This window comes from Dasypus novemcinctus, chromosome 20 (genome assembly GCF_030445035.2).
Source record: "Dasypus novemcinctus isolate mDasNov1 chromosome 20, mDasNov1.1.hap2, whole genome shotgun sequence".
NCBI lineage: Eukaryota > Metazoa > Chordata > Mammalia > Cingulata > Dasypodidae > Dasypus > Dasypus novemcinctus.
The window spans coordinates 18,873,065-18,900,739 of NC_080692.1; the positions used below are offsets into that span (position 1 = coordinate 18,873,065).

The 27,675-nt window shown below is 48.9% G+C and overlaps 1 protein-coding gene across 1 annotated transcript in view; it reads right to left on the minus strand.

Annotated features, from left to right (window-relative positions):
- The window catches only part of WNT5B (Wnt family member 5B), a 117,162-nt gene extending 89,755 nt beyond the window's left edge, over positions 1-27,407 (minus strand). Inside the window, exon 1 of the mRNA XM_058282514.2 lies at positions 27,275-27,407. The gene's annotated coding sequence lies outside the window, so the exon portion shown is untranslated. The remainder of the gene's footprint in view (positions 1-27,274) is intronic.
- Between the last annotated feature and the right edge of the window lie 268 nt (positions 27,408-27,675).

Here is a 27,675-nt window from a genome sequence, read left to right on the forward strand (position 1 = left end):
TTTTTTTTTCCTGTGTCCATTCGCTGTGTGATCTTCTGTATCACTTTCTCTTTTGGTCTTCTCATCTCTCTCCTCTAGGATTCACCAGGATTCGATCCTGGGGACCTCCCCATGTGGAGAGAGGTTCCCTGTCAATTGCGCCACCTCAGTTCCTGGTCTCTGCTGCGCTTCGCTTTGGCTCTCCCTTTGTCTCTCTTTAGTTGCGTCATCCTCTTGCTGCGTGACTCACTTGCGCAGGTACTGGCTCACCACGCGGGCACTCGCACGGGCACTCGGCTCACCATGTGGGCCCTGGCTCACCGTGCAGGCACGTTTCTCTTCTTTTTCACCAGGAGGCCCCAGGGATCGAACCTGGGTCCTCCCATATGGTAGGTGGAGGCCTTATCACTTGAGCCACGTCTGCTTCCCGGGCATGCATCTTATTACACCCGATCCTCACAACCCCTCAGGGAAGTGGCTGGCGCAGGTCAGCCCTGAAGAAACCTCTACCCAGGAAAAGTACTAGCCTGAGGGCAGACAGCTGGTTCTCAAACCCCGCTTTCCCCAAGTCGGGCTTGTCTAACTCATCTTTAATCCAAACACCGCAAGGCATTCTTACCACCACACTGATGGGCAAATGGCAGAGTGAAGCGATATGCTTGAGGTTAGACACACGTGCAAAGCATTATCCTATTATCACCTTCTCTTAGAAAATATTTCCCTTAAACCACAAGTTTGCCAGCGGATGGAAAGAACAGCCTGGCATGGGAGACTTGACGCAGCAATAACGGTGATGCCATTGGAATATGACTCCTAGGAAGACTTTTCAGACTATTTAGCAAGATAATAATATTCAGTCAGAATTTTATTTTATGTCTGATTAGCTCTAATTTCTTAAGAGGTGTGAGGAAATACAAAACTAAGTCCATTTCAATTCACATTCTTTAAAAGACTTACACCATACAGTATTTTAGAGAAAGTTGACGAGTTGTCACAACATGTAATAGATGTTTCCATTCCAAATAATTTACTGTTATTTTTGGTGGATATTCATTTTCCCCTACACTTTTGAAATTGTGCAAAACCACTATGGGCATAAAGCTCAAGTTACTGTGGAATTTAAACACCCATAAGATCCCCGAGCTCAGGCGTCTAGCTGCGTCACAGGGTTAACACTCCCATTCAACAAGCCAGCCCGCAGATGGGGCTTTGATGCCCAAGTCATCTGTCCAGAGGCTTCAGATCCTGAAATCCTGATGACATCAGCTAGAGACCGTTTACACTGTTTCCTACTATTACACAAGAAAGTAACTTAAAATACTCCACATGCAAAATTTGCATTTTGTCCCAATTATCATGGCTCAATTAAACTTTCTAAAGATGTTCTGGTTACTTCCCCTGTCAACAGCCACCTCTGAGATCCGTACTATCTCTTTGACATGTTTCAAACATTCACTTGTGATACAAATGATGCTTAAAAAAATGATGGGAAGCGGACTTGGCCCAGTGGTTAGGGCATCCATCTACCACATGGGAGGTCTGCAGTTCAAATCCCGGGCCTCCTTGACCCGTGTGGAGCTGGCCCATGCGCAGTGCTGATGCGCGCAAGGAGTGCCGTGCCACTCAGGGGTGTCCCCCGCATAAAGGAGCCCCACATGCAAGGAGTGCGCCCCGTAAGGAAAGCCGCCCAGCGCGAAAGAAAGTGCAGCCTGCCCAGGAATGGCGCCGCGCACACGGAGAGCTGAGACAACAAGATGACGCAACAAAAAAGAAACAGATTCCCGTGCCGCTGACAACAACAGATGCAGACAAATAAGAACACGCAGCAAACAGATGCAGAGAACAGACAACTGGGGCGGGGCGGGGTGGGGGGGAAGGGGAGAGAAATAAATAAAATAAATAAATCTTTAGAAAAAAATTTTTTTAATTAAAAAAAACAAATAACTCACAAAATGGCAGAAAGCATTGGCAAATCATATACTGACTGAAGCTACCTGAGGAAATAAAGATCTCTGGGAAAGATGATGATATGGGTAAACATAAATACTGGTACTATTGCACTTTTAAATTGTAACTCCACTTTTTTACTTCCAATAGGATCTAAAAGGCAAATGCATAAAATGTAATGATAAATAAATGCTTTGGGAGAAGCAGATGTGACTCAAGCAGTTGGGTGCCTGCCTACCACATGGGAGGTCCCAGGTTCAGTTCCCAGTGCCTCCTAAAGAAGACAAGCAAGACAGAGAGTGACCGGCTGGTGCAGCACACTGATGCAACAAGCTGATACAACAAGATGGCACCATGAGATGATACAATAAGGAAACACAATGAGAGACACAACAAGCAGGGAACAGAGGTAGCTCAAGCAATTGGCTGTCTCCCTCCCACATAGGAGGTCCTGGGTTCAGTTCCTGGTGCTTCCTAAAAAAGACCAGCAGACACAGAGCACACAACAAACAGGCACAGAGAGCAGACAGCAAGCACAAACGAATGGGGGCAGAAATAAATAATAATAAATCTCAAAAAAATCCTTTGGGATTCGTAATAAATGTATAAATATGTAATTTGTGACAAGAACTAAATAAAGGTGGGAGGATGGAGGGATACAGAAACATAGTTTATGTATTATATTGAAGTTGTTAAGTTGATATCAAAGCAAATGCGACTATTCTAGATTTGGAATGTTAAATCTAAGTCCCATGGTAACCACAGAGAAAATATCAGAGACTAGGCAAACTCAAAGAGACAGAGAGCGGAGTAGAGGTTACTGGGGAGGGGGGTCAGGAGCAGTGTAGGGTTTCTGTTTGGGGTGAAGAGAACGCTAGTAATCGATGATGGTGAAGGTACTACAACATTTGAATGTGATTAATCCCAGTGAATGATATGCTTGGGGTGGTTGGGATGGGAAGATTTATTTTGTATATATGTATCCACAAAAAAAAAAAAAACAGAGAGAAACTAAAGAGATAATGACAATAGTGACACTTAAATACAATACACGATACTGAACGAGATCTAGGAATGGAAAAGAAAAGACTCAAAAGGGCATTAATTATTGAAAGCAACTTTTATGACATTAAATTTCTTGAACTTGATAACTGCATTTTATTACATAAGTGAATATCCTTGTTCGTAGACAAGCACAAGAAAGTATTCTGTCTTAAAAGAGCATGATGTGTGCAACCTGTTCGCAAATGGAAGGAATAGAAGAGAAAAAAGAAAAGAAAAGGAAAGGGAAGGGAAGAGAAGGGAGGGGAGGGGAGGGGAGGGGAGGGGAGGGAGGGAGGGAGGGAGGGAGGGAGGGAGGGAGGGAGGAAGGAAGGAAGGAAGGAAGGAAAGAAAGAAAGAAAGAAAGAAAGAAAGAAAGAAAGAAAGAAAGAAAGAAAGAAAGAAAGAAAGAAAGAAAGAAAGAAAGAAAGAAAGAAAGAAAGAAAGAAAGGAGAAAGGAAAGAAAGAAAGAGAAAGAAAGGAGAAAGGAAAGAAAGAAAGAGAAAGAAAGGAGAAAGGAAAGAAAGAAAGAGAAAGAAAGAAAACAAAATTTGAAATTGGTGATTCTGGTTATCTGAGGATATAGAAGTATGTTGGAGTTCTCTCTATAGGGTTTGTATTATTTTTGCAATACAAAAATAATCCACCTCCTTGGATAATCTTAAGAGCAGGTTGGAAGTGGTAAAACAGAAGAATCAGTGAACATTAAAAATTACCTAGGGAAACGGACTTTGGCCCAGTGGTTAGGGCGTCCGTCTACCATATGGGAGGTCCGCGGTTCAAACCCCGGGCCTCCTTGACCCGTGTGGAGCTGGCCATGCGCAGCGCTGATGCGCGCAAGGAGTGCCGTGCCACGCAGGGGTGTCCCCCGCGTGGGGGAGCCCCACGCACAAGGAGTGCGCCCGTGAGGAAAGCCGCCCAGCGTGAAAAGAAAGTGCAGCCTGCCCAGGAATGGCGCCGCCCACACTTCCCGTGCCGCTGACGACAACAGAAGCGGACAAAGAAACAAGACGCAGCAAATAGACACCAAGAACAGACAACCAGGGGAGGGGGGGAATTAAATAAATAAATAAATCTTTAAAAAATAAAAAATAAAAATTACCTAATCTAAAGAACAAAGAGAAAAAAATTAACAAAAAATGGACCAAATTTCAGGGATCTGAAGGACAGTGTCAATCACTAACACAAGCGCAATTGTAGTATCAGGATAACAGGGTGAGAATGGAGCAGGAAAAATATTTGAGGAAATAATGGGCAAAAACTTCCTCAAGTTGATGAAAACCACTAACGGTTCTAAGAAGTACCACAAACTCCAAGAAGAATAAACATAAAAGGAACGACCTTGGGAAGCAGATGTGGCTCAAGTGATTGGGCTCCTGTCTACCATATGGGAGATCCAGGATTCAATTCCCGGGGCCTCCTGGTGAAGGCAAGCTGGCCCGCATGGTAAGCTGGCCCGAGTGGAGAGCTGGCCTGCACGGGAATGCTGGCCCGCATGGAAAGCTGGCATAACAAGATGACGCAACAAAAAGAGACACAGAGGAGAGACAATTAAGAGATGCAGCAGACCAGGGGGATGAGGTAGTGCAAGAGATTGAGCACCTCCCTCCCACTCCAGAAGGTCCCAGGATCAGTTCCCAGAGCCACCTTAAGAGAAGACAAGACAAGCAGACACAGAAGAACACACAGCAAATGGACAGAGAAACCAGACAGTGAGTGCAAAACAATGGGGGGGAGGGGATAAATAAATAAATAATTTTTTAGAAAAAAGAACCACACCTAGGGACATCATAATCAAACTGCTGAAATAGGAAAAAAAAACCTTCAGGAGTAGATGCAGCTCAGTGGTTGAGTCCCTGTTTCCCATGTACGAGGTCCTGGGTTCAACCCCAGTACCTCCTTAAAAATATACATATATACACACACACACATATCTTCAAAGTAGTCTGATGGGTAAGAAGAAAGACACATTATCTATAGGGAAAAAAAAAAAAAGACTTTTCTCTCTTGCCCAAAACAAAAAAGAACACGATGAAATAATACCTTTAAAGTACTGAAAGAGAAAGAAAGAACAAAACAAAACAAATATCCAGAATTCTATATCTAGCAAAAATATCCTTCAGAAACAAGGTTGCATATAAAGACATTTTCAGATAAGTGAAAGGTGAGAGAATTTGTTATCAGCAGATCTGCACTAATATACTAAAGGCTGTCCCACAGGCTGAAACCTTTACCTTACAGGAAAGAATGAAAAGCACCTGAAACAGTAAAGTGCATAAATACAAAAGACTGTATTTTTCTTCTCATAATTTACTTAAAAGACATCTGATGTTTAAAGCAAAAATAATAATACTAAGAAGTGGGATTTATAAGATATGTATAATAAAATACATGACAATATACTAAGGGTGGGGGCGTGTAAATGAAATTCTACTGTTGAAAGTTACATGAATATGAAGTGTGAAGAGGTATAATGTTGACTCTAAATCAGGGTTCTTAACAAGGGGTCCATGAGAAAAAAATACTAATCTTGTGGGGACGTGTTGGTGCAGGTATGATATAGTTATTAAATAACACACACTGTAGTGTGGACTTAGCAAGGGGTCTGTGGTTTTCACCTGACTGGCAAAGGGTTCCGTGGAACAAAAAAGGTTAAGAACCTGTGCTCTAAATAGACACTGATAAATTAAGGATGGATATAGTAAGCCCTAGAGCAACCACTTTAAAAAAAGAGAGAGAGATGAATGGAAAATAAAGAGCAACACTGTAGACCCAAACCAAACTCTATTAGAAATTAAATTAAGAAAAATGAGGATTACTATTATTAATCATAGTCACATCATACACTCCTGATGCATTAAGTCTAAAAAAAAAAACCCAATGTACACACCTTAATTAAAAGGTGATACAGAGACACAAAGTGCACACACGCTGTTGGAAAAACGATGCTGAGAGTCTTGCTCGACACAGGGTGGCACAAACCTTCACTGTGTAAAAAACACAAAATCTGCACGGTGCAATAGAGTGAAGCACAATAGAATGAGGCTCGCCTGTATCGTCCCTGCTATTCAGCTGTGGCCATACAGAGCAGCAGTGAAATACGGAGGGCAGATTATACGAGGTTTATGAATTTTCACACTGCTAAGACTCTCTCAAACCCCTAAATGCCAACAGACTGTGGAAATAAGTTCATGACGTTTTCCCAGAAGCCTGTGCTCGATGCTGAAGCAGCAGGACATCCCGTCCCATTTTGAGGGCAGGCCTCCCAAGCATTTAAGCACAAAAGTGAGATGCCACTAAAGACTCTTCACCCGCGTATGAAATGGTTAACGGTACAGTTCAAGGATCTCACTTAAAAGGAAATATTTAAAAGCCATCTGGTAAGGTTCTGACCAGGATTCCCCTGTTTTGGTTGTAATACAAAAACCACATGCACCTGAAAATGCAGCGTTACCGAGGTCAGATTACTGTCGAGCTGACACGTCGTGGAGCCTGTGAATGCCACGTTTAAGCACGAGAACCACACAGGCTCCCTCCTTTCTTCCCAGACACAGCCCCGCTTTTGATCACGCCAGCAGCACTGGGTCTGGCGACTGCGCAACAGCATTTTTTGGTGGCCGTTTAGAAGCGTGATGAGCGCATACAACCACTGGGTGCTCGCCACGTGTGCCAGGTCCTGCTGGGCGCTTGCCATTCCACTCATGTAGTCTTCACAAAGCCTTTAGGGATTTTGACGAGGAGGAAACCGAGCTCCAGGGCACTGAGGCCGCCTGCTCCAGGCCACCTTGGCGGGGCAGTCACACTGCGGGAGCTGGGGTGCCAGGAGTGAACCAGCACCTCTGGGCTGCAGAGCCTGACGTCTTACGCACCGCGCGTGAGCGATGAGACCTGCTCCCCCACCGTAAAGATGTCCGCGCTAAGGTTCGTGATATTTTATCTGACATATTTTCCCAGGCCAAGGCAGCGAAACAGGGAAGGAGAAAATGGGGGAGGGGCTCCTGGACTCCAGTTCTAGGAGGTAATTCCTTTCTGATCCTTGGGGCTGCTATTTCACTGTACCAGACAAGCTTATACAAAGCTTTCAAAGACTCTCTCCTAGAGGCAGACAACCAAGAAGATAAGCCCAGGTATGACTCACCGCTGAGTCACCTGGGGCTGTGTTTTGTCAGTGGATGTATAGAGGTCTCTGAGACACGTTTCCACTGGGCACATCTGAGGGGTAGGATAATGCCTTACTTTTGTTATAAAACGCTTTCCCACACGCCAACTCATTACATCCTAACGCCATCTCTGCAAGACAGGCGAGGGGGGCTACCCTGTGAGTCCACTCACAAGGCAGGAAAGGGAGACCCGTGACGGCGAATGTGCCCAAGAGCCCTGTGACCTCAGGGGCAGAAAGCCTGGGGGGACCTCAGGTTCCCAGGTGGCCACAGGGAGGCTGAGCGTCCTCCAGCACCAGCACACAGGGGCCCGGGGTCCTTACCTAGTTTCCTATCTGATTGTAACTCATGGCCAATGGCTGTTCAACATGAGGGGACACTCATGGCAAAACAGCAGCAGGACATTTCCAAGGGCACCCCAAGGCGAGCGCAGCAGGTCAGCTTAGTAAGACACTGATCAGTGACCTTTCCTTATTCCACTAACCAAAGACATTCCCGATGCTAAAATGCACTATTAATTTGTATCACTAAGGAAGAAAAACACTCTCAACTAAACCAAGACACAACATTGATTTTTAAGATGCATTCTGTCCTCAGGTATGTTGAAACGCACCTTTGTATTGATGAAGAGGGTAATTCGGGACCAGCTTTCTCAAACTGGGTGTTAACAACCTCCTTGGAAGTCACTGGCCCATTAACTTACCAATCTGTTGAGCAGTAACAAGGCCAAGTGCTGGGACTGCCCACAGGGAGGAACGAGGAGGAGGAAGGCATGACTGCTGTGGCACAGGAACCCAGCCTCACACCGCGAGGTTCCCCCAGGGAACTCCAAGAGCCCGGAGCCGACCCGCGTGGGGGAACGCCTCTTTGGTGAAGCGGCTGTCGTACCAATGAATTTTCAGGCCTCCTTTGTCTCCTCAATGGTGAAACCAAGCCAAACCAAATTACGAACCCTTGATTCCTCTGAACCAAACTGAGAGGGTATGTGGAGCATCTATGTGATAATATCTTGATGCTTTCTCTTTTTTCAATCAAGAGATGAAGAAGGGAACAAATATTTACTGAGTATATACTATATGTCGGGAGCTGCCCTAACTCACAAAAATGATCACGTTTGATTCTCAGAATTAAAGGTACAAGTGTTATTATCCCTATTTAATGGATGAGGAAACTAGAGCTCAGAAAAGGTCAAGAACTGAGGTGCGGTCAGGCTGGTTATAAATGGCTGAATTGGAATTCAAACTCAAGGTTATTAAACCCTAAAAGCCATATGCTTTCTACTGTACCGTGACAGCAGATGAGAATGCAGGGAGGGCCAATGCTTTTCTTTTTTTAAGATTTAATTTCTTTCTCCCCGCCCCCTCATGGTTTGCATCTGCTGTGTCCATTTGTTGTGTGCTGGTCTTCTCTTTCTAGAAGGCACCGGAGACCTCCCACATGGGAGGGAGGCGTCTCATCGCCTGGGTCACCTCCGCTGCCTGCTTGGCTGCATCTCTCATTGTGCTTCCTCACTGTCTCTTGGTTGCATCATCTCACTGCATCATCCTGTGGTGTCAGCTGGGCACCAGCCCATCCTGCCAGGTTGCCATCTTGCTCGTCTTCTCCAGGAGGCACCGGGAACTGAACGCGGCCCTCCCATGTGGTAGGTGGGAGCTCAGTCACCTGAGCCATATCTGCTTCCCACTAACACTTTTAAATGCTTGAGGATCACCACTTCACAGGCTGGAAGGCTGATAGGCTACTCAAACAACTACACAGGAGGTAACAAAACCTGTTTTGCTACAGAACACCCTCAATTTGGGACCCTTTTAAATCAGTAGGATGGCTGTTCTTTTCTCTGCAGTGATTTAGGTACAATCTGAGCTGCAAGCGGGGAAGTAGCTATGGAGTTTCTCCTAAGATTCCCTAACTCAACCCAAGAAGACGGCTTCACCATCTTACTACAAAGTCACAATGCCAGGACCTCCGGGCTATGGGCTAAAGTGAAGAACAGATGCAGACACTAAGAGCAACAAGAAGAGAAGGTGGGAAGTGGATGTGGCTCAACTGACAGAGCATCTGTCTACCATATGGAGGGTCTAGGGTTCAATCCCCAGGGCCTCCAGACCCGTGTGGTGAGCTGGCCCATGCGCAGTGCTGCGGCGCACAAGGAGTGCCCTGTCATGCAGGGGCACCCCGGTGTAGGGGTGTCCCACGCACAAGGAGTGCACCCCGTAAGGAGAGCCGCCCCATGTGAAAAAAGCACAGCCTGCCCAGGAGTGGCACTGCACACATGGAGAGCCGTCGGAGCAAGATGACGAAATGATAAAAAAAAAAAGAGATGCAGTTTCCCAGTACTGCCAGATAATGCAAGCAGATGCAGAAGAACACACAGTGAATGGACACAGAGAGCAGACAATGGGCAAGGGGGGTGGGGGGAAGAAGGGGAGAGAAATAAATAAATCTTTAAAATAAAAAGGAAGAGAAGGTATGGCGAGGTCGTTTGATAATATCCAGATGGAGACTCTAGCTCAGTGTTCACTGAACTGAAGTGGTCTTCTTTTTTTTCAATAAGTAATTACCTTTTTTTTTTCAAATTTATTTCTCTCCCATTTCCCCCCCAGCCCCCCCACTGTCTGCTCTGTGTTCTTCTGTGACCATTTCTATCCTTAGAAGCAGCACCGGGAATCTGTGTTTCTTTTTGTTGTGTCATCTTGTTGTGTCAGCTCTTCATGTGTGCGGCACCATTCCTGGGCAGGCTGCACTTTCTTTCGCACTGGGTGGCTCTCCTTAATGGGGTGCACTCCTTGCGCGTGGGGCTCCCCTAGGCGGGGGACACCCCTGCGTGGCATGGCACTCCTTGCGCGCATCAGCACTGCGCATGGGGCAGCTCCACACGGGTCAAGGAGGCCCGGGGTTTGAACCGCGGACCTCCCATGTGGTAGGCGGACGCCCTAACCACTGGGCCAAGTCCGCTTCCCTGTAGTGGTCTTTGGAAGCCCACTCCTGACCACAGAGAGATTATTTCAGAGAAGCCCTGCGAGTGGCTTCCGAGCTGTGCCTGAAGAACAGGTAGGGTGTGTTAAGGGAGGAGAGGAAGGGAAGGGATTCCGAGAGGCGTGAGCAGCCTGAGCAAACCTCAGGAGGGGGCAGGACTCCATGTTTGGCTGCAATATAGGGAAGTGGTGGGAGAGAAGTTTGCAAAAGTAGATTAGGAGAAGATTTTGAAGGGAATTGAATGCCAAAGTAAAGATCGATCAGTTGAGTAGGGAAATGAGTCATTCAAGCATTCTGAGCAGGATAAGGACCTAAAGCAGCAGCGGCATGACTCAGCTGGGAGCAGAGCGGAGACATCCTTGGGGAGGGGGCAGCCGAGGACAGACGTCAGGTGAGAAAACTGCTGTCACAACCCACTCCTGATGTGTAAGGAAGGGCCCACGTTCGGGCAGTGGTGTGGATATAGGGCTCAAAACTGATAATTCCAAAGGATTTAGGGGCAACTAAAATAAGGACAGCGTGTCGGGGGGAAACTGAGATACTTTAAAACAGTGGTTCTCCACCAAGGGCCATTGTGCCCCACAGAGGACTTTAGGCAATGACTGGAGACAGGACTGGGAGAGGGAGTGTGACTGCCAGCCAGTGAGAAGAGCTTAGGGACATGGCTAAATATCCTACAGTGCCTGGGGCAGCCCCCCTCAATAAAGAATTATCAGGGACATACAGTGGCTCAAGTGATTGGGCTCCCGTCTACCATAAGGGAGGTCCAGGGTTCGATTCCCAGGGCCTCCTGGTAAAGGCAAGCTGGCCTGTGTTGTGAGCTGGCCCAAGCAGAGAGCTGGCCCACACGGTGAGCTGGCCCGAGCGGAAAGCCGGCCTACGCGGAGTGCTGGCCCATGCAGGTGTGCTGGCCCACAGAGAATGCAGGCCTGCGCAGAGAGCTGGCACAGCAAGATGACACAAAAAAAGAGACACAGAGGAGAGACAATAAGAGACACAGCAGACCAGGGAGCTGAGGTGCTGCCAGAGATTAAGCACCTCTCTCCCACTCGGGAAAGTCCCAGGATCAGTTTCTAGTGCCACCTAAAGAGAAGACAAGCAGACACAGAAGAACACACAGTGAATGGACATAGAGAGCAGATTGAGGGCAAACAATGAGGGGGTGGAGTCAATAAATAAATAAATCTTAAAAAAAAAAAAAAAGGAATCATCAGGTCCACAGTGCCCATAGTGTGAGGTAGAGAAACCAGGCTTTAGAACAACCTTAAGGAAATAAGATGGTGCACTTACCATCAGCCCAGGAACCAAACAGGCAAAGACCAGCTCTGCAGGCTACAATCATTTACCAGAAACAGACCACACGCTGATCTACTCATGCTCTTATTTTACAACTGGCTGCACCTGATACATGCCAGGCCTGCAACAGGCACCAAAGACAAAGAGAAAGGGCACAGTCCTCCAACCTGGGGGCCACCATCCTGAAGGGAGAGGAGCACCTAAGAAATTTATGTGTGTTTATGCATTTACATGTGCTTGTACATCTATGCATAGAAAAGGCTGAAAGAAATAGACCAAAATATTATCGATGAGTAGCTCTAACTTGGAATTATCATTTCAATTTTTCCTTCACATTTTCAATGAAAGTATGTATGAATTAAAAATGTGAATTGAAATTTTTTCTTTTTATCAATAACATATCTTCCTTTCATAATATTTTAAAAGTACAGTTAATTTTAACAAAATAGAGGTATGTCCTGAACCACATATTTTCACCAGCTGCCCATCTCTGTGGTCAGAGGAGAGGGAAAGGAAGGGGGAAGGAGCAGCAAAGCAGAGGATGGACTGTAGCCTTGTTGGCCATTTATTTACTTGAGTCCGTCAGCAATTATTTATTGAACACCTATTATATGCCAGACACTACTCCATGTGCTCAAGATACAACAGTGAACAAAAGAGACAAAATTTCCTGCCCTCCCTACAACTCAACAACAAAAAGACAAGCAGCCCAACTAAAACACTGACAAAGGACTTGAATAAATGTTTCTCCAGTGAAGACTTACAAATGGCCCATAAGCACATGAAAAGATGTTCAACATCATTAGCCATTAGGGAAATGCAAATCAAAACCACAATGAGATACCACTTCACCCCACTAGGATGGCTATTCCCAAAAGATAGAAAATAACAAGGCTGGCAAGGACCTGGAGAAACAGGAACCCTCATACATTGTTGGTGGGAATGGAAAAAGGTACAGCTGCTGTGGAAAACAGTTTGGCAGTTCCTCAGAAAGTTAAATATAGGATTACCATAAGGCCCAGCAATTCTACTTCTAGGTCTATACCCAAAAGAATTGAAAATAGAACTTGAACAGATACTTGTACATCAATGTTCATAAGCAGCATTATGCACAATAGCCAAAAGGTGGAAGTCACCAAAGTGTCCACTGACAAATGAATGGATAAACCAAATGTGGTCTAGCGACACAAATGGAGCATCATTCAGCCGTGAAAACGAGTGAAGTTCTGATACGTGCTATAAAGTGGATGAATTTTGAAAACATTACATAAATTATGTATTGTGCAATCATGTAAATTATGTAAATATGATTGATATTTACATTTTCTATAAATGAAACCATACAATATTTAGTCCTTTCTGTCTAGTTTCTTTCCCTCAGATAATGGGGTGGGTTTTTTGGCCTGATATTAACATCTTGTACCATTAACATACATTGGTTCAGTTTCAAAGAAAAATAGCCTTATAAATGTAATATTACCCATATTCATATTTCACGAGTTTTTACTATGCTATACAGTCCTGTTACATTTTTTACCTTTCCTTTTAGTAATATGCATGACCTTAGACTTTCCCTTTCAACCACTGTCATACCCATATAATAGCATTACTAGTTACACATTATACATGTGCTTTTACCTTTTCTATTCATTTCCAAAGGTTAACACACAACCTTTTTATCAATTCTGTACAAGTTAACCCTCAGCCTTCCATTCTCTAACCTCATTCTATTTTTCTGGCGACCCATATTCTAGTTATTAATTCCATGAGTTGACACAATAAATTTCATTCATAATACCATAATCATACAGCATTTGTCCTTTTGTGTCCAGCTTGCTTCACTCAGCATAATGTCCTCCAGGTTCATCCATGTTGCCATGCTTCACGACTTCAACGTGTGACCATATCTATAGGATAACTTCCTAGACGTGGGTTGGCTGCCTTTTTATCCTTTTGACAAAGTCCTTTGAGGCTGTTTAAATTTAGAGAAGGTCCCATCTATTTTTTCTTTTGTCGCTCATGCTTTAGGTGTAAGATCCAGGAAAACCATTATCTACCACAAGATCTTCAAGATCAGAACAGGGCAAGTAGAAGAAAATCTCAAAATTTTAAAGGAAAACATAGATATGCTGTTGGATTCTATTTGCAAGTCTTTGTTGAAAATTTTTGCACCTATATTCTTAAGAGAAATTGGTCTGTAATTTTCTTTTCTTGTAGTATCTTTATCTGGCTTCGGTATTAGGTGATATTGGATTCACAAAATGTGTTCAGTAATTTTCCCTCCTCTTCAATTTTTTGGAAGAGTTTAAACAGGATTGGTGTTATTTCTTCTCAAAATGTTTCGTAGAATTGACCTGGTCCTTGTACGTGGGAAGCCAGCGCTCAACCACTGAGTCACATCAGGTCCCCTGAGTTGTTTTTTGTTTGTGTGCTTGCTTGCTTTTTTGTTGTCAGGAGGCACCAGGGACTGAACCTGGGAGATCCCATGTGGGAAGCAGGGGCTCAACTGCTTGAGCCACATCTGCTCCCAGATCTTTGATTTTAACTCTTTCTTCTTTTTTAATATAGGCATCGGGCTATAAATCTCCCTCTCAGAACTACCTTCACTGTGTCCCATAAGTTTTGATAAGTTTATGTTCTCATTTTCATTTCTCTCAAAATACTAATTTCACTCAATTTCTTCGACTCACTGATTATTTAGGAGTGTGTTGTTCAGCCTCTAGATATCTGCAAAATTTCCATTTTCTTGTCTATCATTGACTTCTAGTTTCATTCCATTATGATTGGAGAAGGTGCTTTGTATAATTGCAGTCTTTTTATATTTACTGAGGCCTGCCTTGTGACCTAACACGTGGTCTATCCTAGAGAAAGATCCTTGAGCACTTGAGAAAGAATGTATAAACTTTTGAGTTTGGGTGCAACATTCTGTATATGTCTAAGTCTAGCTTGTTTATCATATTGTTCAAGTTCTCTGTGTCCTTGTTGATCTCCTGGCCAGTTCTATCTAATGATGGGAGTGGTATGTTGAAGTTTTCAACTATTATTGTAGAGATGTCTATTTCTCCCTTCATTTTTGCCTGAGGTGCCTCTTGTATTTTTTTTGTGCACCCTGGTTAGGTGCACAGATATTTATGACTTATTTTTTCCTGATGGATTGTCCTTTTTATTAATATATAATGGCCTTTTGTATCTCTTATAAGTTTTTGCATTTAAAGTATGTTTTGTCTGATATTAATATAGCTACTCCAGCTCTTTTTTGGTTACTGCTTGCATGAAGTACCTTTTTCCAACCTTTCACTTTCAGCCGATTTGTATCCCTGGGTCTAAGGTGAGTCTCTTATAGGCAACATATGGATGGCTCATGCTTTTTTTACCCATTCTGTCAGCCTCTATCTTTTGATTGGGGAGTTTAATCCATTCACATTCAATGATATTACTGTAAAGGCATTATTTGCTTCCATCATTTCATTCTTTGGTTTTCAGATATCATATATCATTCTGTCTTTTTACCCTCTTGGTTATTCTTTCTGCTATTCTTTCTTCTGTACTTACCCCAAGTCTCTCTTTCTTGTCTTTTTCTTTTAGGCTGTTTAATATTTCCTGCAAAGGCATTCTTTTTTTATGAACTCTCTTAGTTTCTGTTTATTTGTGAATATTTTAAACTCACCTTCATATGTGAAGGACAATTTTGCCAGATAAAGAAGTCTCAGCTGGCAATTTTTGTCTTTCAGTATCCTAATTATTTCATACCACTGTCTTCTCACCTCCATGGTTTCTGATGAGAAATCCACAGTAAGTCTTATGGGGTATCACCTGTATGTGATAGTTTGCTTCTCACTTGCTGCTCTCAGAATTCTCTCTTTATCTTTATGTTTAACATTCTGAGTAGTACATGTCTTGAAGTAGGTCTATTTGGATTTATTCTGCTTGGGGTATGCTGCTCTTCTGGGACATGTAAACTCATTTCTTTCATGAGATTCAAATACTCTTTCTGCCCCTTTTCTCTTCTCTTCCCATTCTGGAACTCCCATGACACATATGTTGTTGTGTTTTGTGTTATCATTCAACTGCTTGAGCCCCTGCTCCATTCTTTTCTCTCTCTTCAATTTCACCTGTTGTGTCTTCTGTATCACTCATTCTTTCTTCTATTATTTCAAGCCTGCTCTTGTATGCTTCTCATTTGTGTTTTCTTTTATTTTTTAGGAGGTACTGGGTATTGAACCTGGGACCCCATACATGGGAAGTAGGTGTTCAACCACTGAGCTATATCCACTCCCCTCTAATATTTTTTTTTAAGATTTATTATTTATTTATTTCTCTCCCCTTCCCCGCCCCCCCTAGTTGTCTGCTCTCTGTGTCCATTCACTGTGTGCTCTTTTGTACCCGCGTGTATTCTTGTCAGTGGCACCCAGAATCTGTGTCTCTCTTTGTTGCATCATCTTGCTGCATCAGCTCTCCGTGTGTGCGGCACCACTCCTGGGCAGGCTGCACTTTTTTTGCACTGGGCGGCTCTCCACACGGGGCACACTCCTTACGTGTGGGGCTCCCCTACATGGGGGACACCTCTGCGTGGCACGGCACTCCTTGCGTGCATCAGCACTGTGTGTGGGCCAGCTCATCACATGGGTCAGGGGGTCCTGGGTTTGAACCTTGGACCTCCCATGTGGTAGACAGATGCTCTATCTGTTGAGCCAAATCCACTTCCCTTAAGATTTATTGATTTCTCTGCTCTCTGTGTGTTCTTCTGTGCCTGTTTGTCTTCTCTTTAGGCAGCACCAGGAACAAATCTTGAGACATTCTGGAGTAGAAAAGAGCTGCTCAATCTCTTGTGCCACCTCAGCTACCTGATCTGCTGCATCTCTTATTGCCTCTCCTCTGTGTCTCTTTTTGTTCCGTCATCTTGCTGTACCAGCTCTCTGTGCAGGCCAGCACTCCTGCATGGGCCAGAATTCCACGCAGTCCAACACTCCGCGTGGGCCAGCTCTCCACTCAAGCCAGCTCACCACGTGGGCCAGCTTGTTTTTCACCAGGAAGCCCCAGGAATCAAACCCTGGACCTCTGACATGGTAAATGGGAGCCCAATCGCTTGAACCACATCCATTTACCTTTAATGTGTTTTTTATCTCACCTATCATGTCTTCCATTCCCATGAGCTCTGTTATTTTTCTATTTAGATTTTCAAATTCTTCTTTGTGCTTGCTCAGTGTCTTCTTGATGTCCTTTATCTATTTAGCCATACTGTCTTTCAACTCATTAATTTGGTTTTGGAAATTTGTATGACTCTCATTGATTAGTTGCCTCAAATCCTGCATCTCTTCTGGGATGCAGGATTTGAGGCCATTTGTTTGGGCCATTTCTTCTAATTTCTTCATATGACTTGTAATTTTTTACTGATGTCTAGGCATCTAAATATGATGGTGAGTTTACTCTGATGCTCAATTTTCCTCTCTTTCAGAGGAGTTTAGTGGAAGGATGCTGTGTATTTCAGCCATTCTTTGATTCTTGTTTCAACCTTTTCCAGGTCTTTAGGATTGTCCCTGTTACTTGCTCAAATCTGAGCCCTAGCCTAGAAACGGGTTGCAGACCTACTTCCGAGGGCTTTGAGAAGGAGGCTGGAAAGGCTGGATAAAGCCTCTCATTTATTTACTTTTACATGCACTTCCTTGGTCTGCCAGCAGGTGACGCTCTTCAGCAGCCCTCTCCTTTCAAAGCCTACTCAGCAGTTTGCTGCAACACGGACCAGATCAATGTGATAGAAGATCCTGCCTGGAGGCTAAGAGCCTCACAATTCAAACTTTCTCAGAGGCTGTTCTCCAGCCTTTTCTGGCAGCACCTCCCTTTTCCCGGGCAGCACTCCCTTCTGAGTCCTCAACAACCAGTCCCCGGCAGCTCCCAGAGCAAACAATGGCACAGCTACACCTGGTCTGGAAGGGCTGGAGGACACAGTGGAACAAATCTGTGAGCCAAAAGCTGAATTGGCCTTAGGCTGTGTCCCCCTCTCTCCTGTTTCCCTGGGGAGGGGGGTCCCTATGGCCCCTTTGGCTATAGCTGCCAATCCAAGGCCGGAAAATTCAACACTGTCTGCTCACAGGGTGGGGAAAGCTCTGGGGTCTGCCGCTGATGCAGCTTCCACTACAGTCTTTCCTCTGAGATTCCTTTCCTGTGTTCCTCTCTCTTCTGGACAGTATCCAGCCTTCCTCTGGTGTCCTAAACCCCAGAACATTTTTTCAAGCTGTTTTTGCCTGTTCTCTAGCTATTTTTCCGAGAGAGGAGAGAGTCCCATGTCTTTCTATTCTACCATCTCCCCGGAAGTCTGAAAACATTACGCTGAGTGAAATAAGCCAGACACAAAATGACAAATACTGTATGATCCCACTTTACACGTAATACATGGAAAAAGCAAACTCACAGAATGAGTGTAGACCAGAGGTTACGAGGGGCTGGGGCGGATAGGAATGAAATTATTGCTTCATGGACACAGGGTTTCTGTTTGGGGTAATAAAAAAGCTTTGGGAATGGATGGTGGGGACTGCTGCACAATGCTGTGAACCATACACTTAAAAATAGCTTAAAAAGGGAAATTTCACGTTCTACATATGTTATCACAATAAAACATTAAAAAAAAAAATCCCTGCCCTTGCGGTGTTTATATTCTAGAGAGGGGAAGCAGATGAGGGAACAAATAAGTAAAATTTACACAGTTCAACGGTCATAAATGCTACGGAGAAAAATAACGTAGAGGAGGGGGGCTAAGAGAAGTATGGGGTGGGTGCAATAGACTGAAGAAAGCCAGGCAAGCCCTGGCCGGGGTGACATTTAACAAAAGGCCTGCAGAAGTTACGGCTGTGTGGACAGGGGCTCCAAGTCCTCGGCAGAGGCACCCAGGTGGGTTCAAGGACGAGCAAACAGGCAAACGTGCTGGGGTGACACCGGCAAAGGCTGGTAGTAAAGTCACAGTGGGAAGCAGGGATCAGGTCACACAGGGCTTATAAGCCCCCCCAGAGGCCTCTGGAGGCCGAGGGAGAAAGTGACAGGAGCTGGCAGATTTTGTAAGGCTCGCGGTGGCTGACTAACGCAGGGAGAGCAGTGGGGCTACTGCGATAACCCAGGAGAGCGGTGGTGGTGAAAGAAGCCAGGGGAGGAGCGGTGGAGGGGGGTGAGAAGCAGTTGGGTCCTAGATAAATTCTGAAATTAGAGCCGGCAGGATTCCCTGATGGGTGGGATGGGCAGTGAGGAAAGGAGAGAAGGCAAGGATGGCTCCAAGCAACTAAAAGGAGGAGATGGAAAAGAGTGAGTGAGGGAGGAGCAGGTTTAAGGAAAATGCTTTTAAATGTTGAAAGGAAGATGCTCCTTAAGCCACTGGAGATGCCAGCCTGGAGTTCAAGGGAGAGGACCAGGCAAGAGAAGAAAAATGGGAGCTTTGTAAGAGGACAGGCAGTACTGACAGCCTCAGAAGTGTACACAGAGGGAAGCGGATGTGACTCAAGTGACTGAGCTCCTGCCTACCACATGGAGGTCATGGGTTCAGTTCCCGGTCCCTTCTGGAGAAGACGAGGAAAACAGCAAGATGGCCTGACAGGCGGGCGTGGTGAGCCAACACAAGATGACGCAACAAGGAGACACAAAGAAGAAAGACAATGAGAGACCCAAAAGCAGGGAGCTGAGGTGGCTCAAGTACTTGAGTCCCTCTCTCCCACATAGGAGGTGAGAGGTTCGGTTCCTGGTGCCTCCTAAAGAGAAGACGAGTAGACGCAGAAAGCACACAGCGAATGGACACAGAGAGCAGACAGCGAGCACAAATAACGAGGGGAGGAGGAATAAATACATAAAATAAATCTTTAAAAAAATTAAAAGTATACACAGAGAAGAGACAAGGTCCAAGATGATAGAGAAAATCAGGCAGGAAAGGAGAATGGGGTGACCTGGAAGCGAAGTGATGGCCGTACACCAGGGAGGAGGTCCCGGCGCAACTGCCCATGACCAACTGGGGACCTTTTTCCATTAGTCCTCTCCAAATTATACTCAGTAAGCCTTTACTGGGTACCTGGGCTGGGCAGCCTGGGACCAGAGAGCAGTAAGAAGAGGTGGCGCCAGCAGTCTGTGATGACAGCCCAGCAGGGGGGACAATTACTGGACACAGCGCTGCAGAGCACTGGGAGGGAGGCCCAGGGACGTCTAGCCCAGGCCTGTCCCCGTCTTCCCATCTGGTCACACACATGCCATTAGCAACGAGCACAGAGGGACACTGCAGGCCCCGACGAGGAGCCAGGGGTCACTCAGCCTGTCTCTCATGGACCTGAGGCTGGGCCGGACTGCCCCCTCTGGCCCCCTCTTCCTGGGGCACCTCCACTCGGTACCACGTCCCCAAACCATCCGCAATGGGCAGCATCCCAAGATGGGACTTAAGCACAGGGTCTGGGAAAATAAAAGACCTGGAAATTTTGGAATACTGCTAATTTGCTATTTGGAAGTAGTAGAAGTTACTAGAACAAAAGCTCCTGGAGTTCAGAAACTTATATCCCCAGCACCTGGGACATGCCGGAATCAATATTTGTTATGTGAATAATTCAACTGTGAACGGAAAAATAATCTAGCAGGGCACAGCTTATTAGGTGAAACGGGCCTATTTCTAGCAAGGAACAGGCTGTACAATTACGAAGTCCACGGCCCCAAGACCGACCACAACAAGCGTTTATTGAGCACGTTCTATGGTTCAGAAACTGTTTAAAGGTCTGCAGATGCAACGAAGAATGAGATGTTCGGCGAGCAGACATTTAACAAGGAAACTAACAAACGAGAGTTGAGAGAGCTGCGCCTCTTCCAGAAGCAAGAATCCCGCAGGGCGGGAAGGAGCCCCCAGTCACAGGAGGGGTCTGGGGGCATTTAAGTCCAGGGAAGCCGGTGAGGAGGGCGTTCTCCGCGCAGCGTGAACACTCCCTGCCAGTACGAGGAATGACACACCAAGGCTGTAAGAGAGAAGCCTCTCAGGACGTGCTGACGTCCACGGAGTCGGTCCGTGGCGCTCTGTAGGGAGGTTACGTCAGGAGCAGGGCTGGGACAGGAGCCCGGGGCGCGGGGCCGGGAGCAGGACGGCACGCGGGTCCCCGCGTCCCAGCCGGAGGTGCCTGCCTAGTGGGCTGCAAGATCACAGCAGGGAGGCCCGCAGCATCCAGCCCACAGAGGTGCAGGCTGTGACTCTAAATATCCGAATGCCTTTGGGGGCGCTCTCTATTCTCTCCAGCGGATGTCAGCTTCCTACCTGGTTCCTGGGAACACCCAAGGAGGAGACCCCGAAACTCCTCTTCAGGCCCTACAGCCCTGTCTCGCGGTGATGGACAGCCTAGGAAAACAAGGGAGCCCTCGACTCTCATCTTCTCCCTTACATTTTTTTTTTAAATTAAAGTTAATAGATCACTAGGAATGTTACATTAAAAAAATAAAAAAACAAAAAACGTAAGAGGTTCCCATATAACCCACTCCCCACCCCCATCACATCATTTTTGTAAATTTTTTTTAAGATAAATACATCACACACAAAAATTACATTAAAAAATATAAGAGGTTCCTGTATACCCCCACGCCCCCACCCCACTCCTCCCACACCAACAACCTCCCCAATCGTTGTGGCACACTCATCGCACTCAGTGAACACATTTTGGGGCACTGCTGCACCACATGGATAATAGTTTACCCTGTAGTTCACACTCTCCCCCACTACATTCAGTGGTTCTGGCAGGACATATAAGGTCCAGCATCTGACCCTGCAATTTACATTTGATTTCACAGAGGTTACCCTTTTAAAAATAAGGAACTACAACCTGGGAAGGTCCTGAGCGACTGCAACACACACACAGGGAATGCGTGCGTACCCACTCAGCGAACCCAAGACGGGCTCAGCCAGATCCCAACCTGCTCGGCCAGGGATGCGTGTGATTCTCAACCACACGGAACACGTCAGGATCGAACCATCCTCTGAGGATTTCCCACCTTTCCCCTCCGTCCTCACAGCCAATCCTGAACATCGGTCTCCTCCCTGAAGAGAACCCGGGACCCGCCATTCCCACCAGCGCAGGGATCAAAACGACCTCTCGGCCTCGCTGGGCACAGGTGATGCTCACGAGAGCCGTTTCCTTCGAGAACCGTTGAGCACACGCTGGCACAAACGGTGCATCCCACACCGAGCAGCTTCCGTCTTGAAGTGGGGGCCAGTGAGGGGACGGAGTGCCAGGGGGCAAAGCGTCCTCACGGCGATGGCTGCTCCAGCCCTGCAGGGTTCCAGGCACGGTCCTCACGCCTCACAGGCACCCATCCTCTCCACAGCCTGCCTCCCAGCTCCCATACAGCACAGGCAAAAAGCTACTGCTTCCACTGCACAAGGGTGGAAACTGAGGCACAGCGGAGTCGGGCAGCCTGCCCCACCCAAGTTTGCACAGCTAATAAGCAGTAGCACTGGGCCTCGCACCCCAGGGGTCTGACTCCGAAGCCCTCGTCTTCACTGCTGCTCTTTCCTGCCCTGGGCTCAGGGGGGACCCTGTTAGTACGGTCCAGAAGATCCCCCGCCGCCATCCCTCACCAGCTCCCGATCCTGGGATGCAACACTTCCTAGTTCCAAACGTACACACAGAATCTCTTCAGAGCTTTTCTTAAATTTTTTAAAAAGATGTATTTTTTATTTATTTCTCTCCCCTTCCCCCCACCCCCCTGCAGTTGTCTGCTCTCTGTGTCCATTCACTGTGTGTTCTGATTCTATCCTTATCAAGGGCACCCAGAATCTGTGTCTCTTTTTGTTGCGTCATCTTGCTGTGTCAGCTCTCTGTGTGTGCGGCGCCATTCCTGGGCAGGCTGAACTTTCTTTCGCGCTGGGCGGCTCTCCTTACGGGGTGCACTCCTTGCGTGTGGGGCTCCCCTATGCGGGGGACAACCCTGTGTGGCAGGGCACTCCTTGCGCACATCAGCACTGCGCATGGCCAGCTCCACACGGGTCAAGGAGGCCCGGGGTTTGAACCGCAGACCTCCCATGTGGTAGACGGACGCCCTAACCACTGGGCCAAGTTTGCTTCCCATCTTCAAAGCTTTAATTACCCTGATTTCGCAGATCTTGAACCCCAAACAAGATTTTGAGAAAGTATCTAGCAAATTTCCCCAGGAGAAACTTCTCCACAATTTAGAGGAGGACCGTATAGTCTTGGAAATGAGTCTACAACGAAGGTCTGACGTGCTCCATCCCCCAAAACAACGTGGTTTCCTGTCCCAGAGCATTTAGTGGGAAGAGAACCAGCTGGATGTGCGCTGGCTTCTCGGCCATGTCCATCCGCTGGGTATGTCCAGACTCAGGCAAAGGCAAATCCTGGCTCAGGCCCAGGGGACGTCACCAGCGCAGACACGGCGCAGGAGCGAGTCCAGCCGCTCTTACCTTAAACTCCAGGCAGCCTAAGGCTCTGCAGGGAAGAGGCCTGCCAGGAGCTGAGGTCAGGAAAGCTTGTTACCCTTTTTCTCCCTCCCCCAGCAGGACCCGGACCAAATCCAAGGACTGAACATTTGCAGATAACGCTCAAGACATCTCTGGGGGGTAAAGTTTGTAAACCAAGAACACTGGAATCCGCTTGCCTTCTCTTACCCAAGCCCGGCTTCTGTAAATCCACTCTGCCCTTTGGAAATTTTTCAGACAAGGGTGACCTTTTAGGAGGCAGCGTTTCTCCAGCTTCAGGAGAAGACTATAAACCGGCTCAAGAATGGAATCTGGGGGCCTCACCCCAGGCACTCGGGCAGGGGCCCCAAGTCACCCGAAGCTGGAGACAGAGCCTCAGCCTAATCCTCGAGATGCCAGCTAACCACAGAGGCCCCTGCAGGCCACGGCCAGGCCACAGCCTGAGCCTCCTGCCCAGCCACAAGCCTGCCTGCAGAGCCACGGTATGTGACACGGGAGCCCCGTGGAAGCGGCAGGGAACGCTCCCCTCTGGCGGGCACGCGCCCCCGGCCTTCCACTGGCCTGCCCCCCCCCAATTTAACCACCTCCCCCAAAAAACGGCAGGGGTTTTTCCAAGACCAGAAGTAGTGAAAGCTGTTTGAAATGTCAGAACATTTGCACTGGAAGGGGCATCAAAGAGAATCTCGTCCGACACTCTCACTTCATAGCAAACATAACTGAGAACCAGAGAGGCCCAGGCCTGCGCCACCCCCACCCCACTCCGGCCCAAACAAAACAAACCAGAACACCCCACAGCAAAGCCTCTAGGAAAGACACTGATGCAAAGAGCAGCACGCAGGCAGCTTGGGTCCTTCACGGGCTGGCAAAAAGAAATTCTGAGAAAGCACTCCCGGCCCTTGAAGCGTGGTGCCAGTTGGCCTTACTCAATGGAGATCCTGGAGCCTGGCGGGGTACCCAGAGCCTGGCGGGGTACAACTGCTGAGCAGAATCCCACCCCCCCAAGGGCCTGAAGTGGCAGCTTGAGTCCAGGTTTCTGGAAACCTCCATGTACAGTTATCGGAGGGGTCAGAGGAGCATTCGGAAGCCATGCTCTGCAGACCCAAAAATCACCTGGTCTCCCCCCAGGACTGAGCCAGGTTCCAAGTCACCCAGGAGAAAAAAAAGAGCTGGAAGAAAGTCCTATGGGTGGAGAAACAGGGAGGAAAGAGACCAACTTTAGACAGCCTAGACGAGGGCTCAGGCAACACGGAAAGACCAACCTGCAACCACAGGGTCAAAGAAGTCTGGAAAGGCCGCCAAGCAGCCAGTCCAGGGGCGAGACCGCCAGCCAGAGGGTCAGACTGGGATGGAGGTGGGTGGAGGTTTAAATATAGCAGGTGGGCAGAGCCAGGGAGGTGGAGAGGGCCTGGTGGGGGCCCTGCCATCACCTGGTCTGCAGAGGCCAGGCGGGGACACTTCTCACCGCAGGGAACAGCCCTGCTGGAACTGGAGCAGCAGCGTGTCCATTTCCAGGGCTCCACCTACATTCTCTCTGGAGGTGCGGAAGGCAGGACCTCGGGGTGATTTCTACCTTAAAAGGTGGCTTAGATCAAACAAACAAAAAAAACCTACCAGGTCTTCCCATCCTTATGCAGCATCTATTCTGGACTTTTCTGGACTCCTGGACAGCATCTCTAGATGCTCAATAGAAACCAGCCAAGGGTGCTCTTAGGTGGGCTCGGGGGAGCGCCCATCTTCTCTCCCCATGCACAGAGGGAGTAAGATGTTTATATCTACTGCTTTTGTGTGTCTTGGGAGACACAACGTTTACAAAGAGTCACCAATAACCACCAACTCTGAGGACTGCATTCAGCCGTGGGGCTGGAACAACGGTGGGGCCTGAAGACCCCTGTAGAAGATTAAGGAGATAAATGACAGGCGACTTGAAAAGGAGCCAAAAAGAACAAAACCATAGTTGGGCGCAGGACAGTTTCTGTGGCTCTGTTGGTTTTTATTTCAGAGAAAGCAAGGACCATCCCTTCACGTAAAAATGTCCTCCCTCGCTGGAGCTGCCGAGCCGTGGCATCCAGAAGCCAGCAGAACGATCCTAGAAGGAAAAACTCAGAGTAGCCCACTCCTCTGTCCTTCCTAAAGAGGAGCAAACAAAAAGTCTTTGGCTGCCCGGCCCCGGCCGTGAGAGGAGAGTGAATTATGCAGGTGAAGAACAATCACCATTGTTTTGTTGGGTTTTTTTTTTTTCCTTTTCTTTTCTTTTCACAGCATATGGCTCCCAGCAATTTGGCAATATCCCTTTTAACTTACGCTTGTTGGACAGAAAAAGTTTTAGAAACGGGTTGTTTCTAGCCAATAAGAAACCCTTGGAGATATTAAAACCACCGAGCGAACTAAGGCGGGAACTGGACTCCGACACCCTGGGCAAACACACACACGCGCGCACACTCACTCACACACTTAAACACCCAAAGACATGAGAAAGCAGAGCCTGGGAAAGTAGGAAATCCATGGATGGAAAAGGGCCAGCGAGCTCCTCCAGCCTGGCTCCCACTCCCTGGCAGGCACATCCCAGAGTGTGACACACACGCCCTGTCTGACTTTCTATAAGAAGAAAAAGACAAAAAGGGTGGGTGTCCTTTTTCACTGCTGCCCTTAGTCATTTCACCATCTGTTGTCTCTGGGTCCCTTTCGCTCCCTTCACCTGTCTGGTGTTAGGGCCAGCTTACCTGCACAGCCCTTTGCTGGGCTCCTGGACCTGCCATTACCTCCAGATCCCAGGAGTATCACTCCCCTGGCACACACACCCCTTCTATTTGCTATTTATAGACACAAATCCTCTGTGCCAAAGAGAAAAGAGGGGCTGTTTCCAAACGGAAGAAAACTACCACTCAGCCTCCCCCCCTCGACTGGGTCTCGTGGGTGCCTGCGGGGACTTGTGCATGTCAGCCAGGATGGGGCTGCGGGCGCAAGCTCAGGGCCTGGCAGCCAGTCACATCTCTGCCTGGGAGCCAGGACTCTTGTCTTTGATAAGGAAACCCTGCCATCAAATCAGACCCCAGCAGGAGCGGCAGACGCAGGAAAGGGTCCTCGAGCTTTCTGAGGGAGTGCTGCCCTCCCAGCTCCGGGGCCCTAGGTCCATCATCTTAAGGCCAGCCACCAAAGGGTCACCCCAAACCACCCCCCACACACACACACACGGCACAGCGCTGGTATCGAGCCGGGAGCTGACCGTGCAGCTGGCCCGGTATGTTGTACCCACACCGATGGGCACAGATGTCCTCCCACGGCTGTCCTGTGGGCACATTCCTGAGCCTTGTGATCCTGAGCCTCTCTCCCACCTGGCTGAAACTATGCCCAGAGAGGAGCAACCGCACGTTGTGTGTCAACGCGGCCAGGTGGCAAGGGCAGTGGAGAAGGAACCCCGGAAAGTGGAGACCAACCCCCAATTCATGGCTGAGTAACCAGCCCACTGCCTGAGCCCCCTCAGTTTCTCTCTCTGTAAAAGAAAACCAATCCCTCTCCAAGAAATGTAATTATCTCCCACATTGATTCGCAGGATTTGACCAGAGGGCTTGGCAAGTGTCCACTGAGGCTCCAGGGACAAGATGGAGAAGGACGTCACGTCCCACCTCCCAGGGCAGGGGTGGATCAGACACAAGGGGAGGGTCAGGGAGAGAAAACAGAAAACTTTACCACCACTTGGGGGGCTACCTACTCCCGGCTCAGGCAGAAACGCAGGCCCGCACTCACATTCTTGCTGGGGTTAAACTCATCCAGATGCAGCCCTCGTCCCGGGCTGGGAGACGCGGCGCGCAGACCTCGAGCCGAGGAGCTGGGCGGCCCCGGCCCGGGGAAACGGGCGACAAGCCCCGGAGGGCTCACGCTCCGCGCGGGCGGCCGAGGCGGTGCCCCGCGCGGGCGGCGCGCGCACCCCGGGGACAGCAGCTCCCGGACCACCTCCTCGGTCGCCCCCCTCTCGGGGACCGAAAAGCCGCGCCGCCGGCGCTGCGGTGGGAGGGCGGCCTCACCCTACCTGCCCGGGCCGAGAGCGCCCTCCGCGCCCCGCGCCGCCCGCGCGATGGGGCAGCCGCGGCCCCGCGCAGAGCCCGCCCACGGCCCCCGCTTTGTTCGCCGCGCGGGGCGTTGGAGCAACGCCGCCTGCTCGCTCGCTTCGCCCCCACCTGCCGGGCGCCGCCGACGCCGCAGACCCAGCTCCGAGCGAGCACAACAAAGTCTGCGCGGGCCGCGCGGGCTCCCGGGGGCCGTGCCGCCCCTGCGTCCCCGGCCGCGCCCGCAGCCCGAGTGCCCAGACCCGCCGGCCCGCGGGCGCCCAGGAGGCACGGAGAGCCGCGGGAGCTCTCAGAAGTTTCGGGGCGCCGGGGGAGAGCAAGGGGCGCCGAGGGTGGCGGGAGGCCCGCGCGGCTCCTTCCCGCAGCTAGCGGCGGGCGCTTACCTGCAGATCCCGCCGCTCGTCCGGCCCGCCGGCTCCGGCCGCCGCCCTCCTCGGCCCGGCTCGTCCAGCGCCCGGGGCGCGGAAGCGGGGCCCGCGGGGGCTGTCCCGCCGGGGGCCCGGGGCCGACCCCGCCCGCTCCGCTCAGCGCGCGCACCGCTCGGGCCGCCGCACCGGGCTTCTCATCCGCGGGGATCCCGGGGCCGGGCGCGGGGCGGGCGGGGCGCGCCCCGCTCCGGGGGTCCCGCCGAGGCGTCTGCCCGGCCCCCAGATGCTGGGGCCGCGTCGGCGGGGCCCGCGGAGCGCGCGCTCCTGCCTGGTCCCGGCGGGCCCCGGGGACCCCCGAGCGCGGCGGGCGGGGAGGCCGGGGTGCGCAGCCCGCGGCCGAGCGCAGGAAGCCCGCG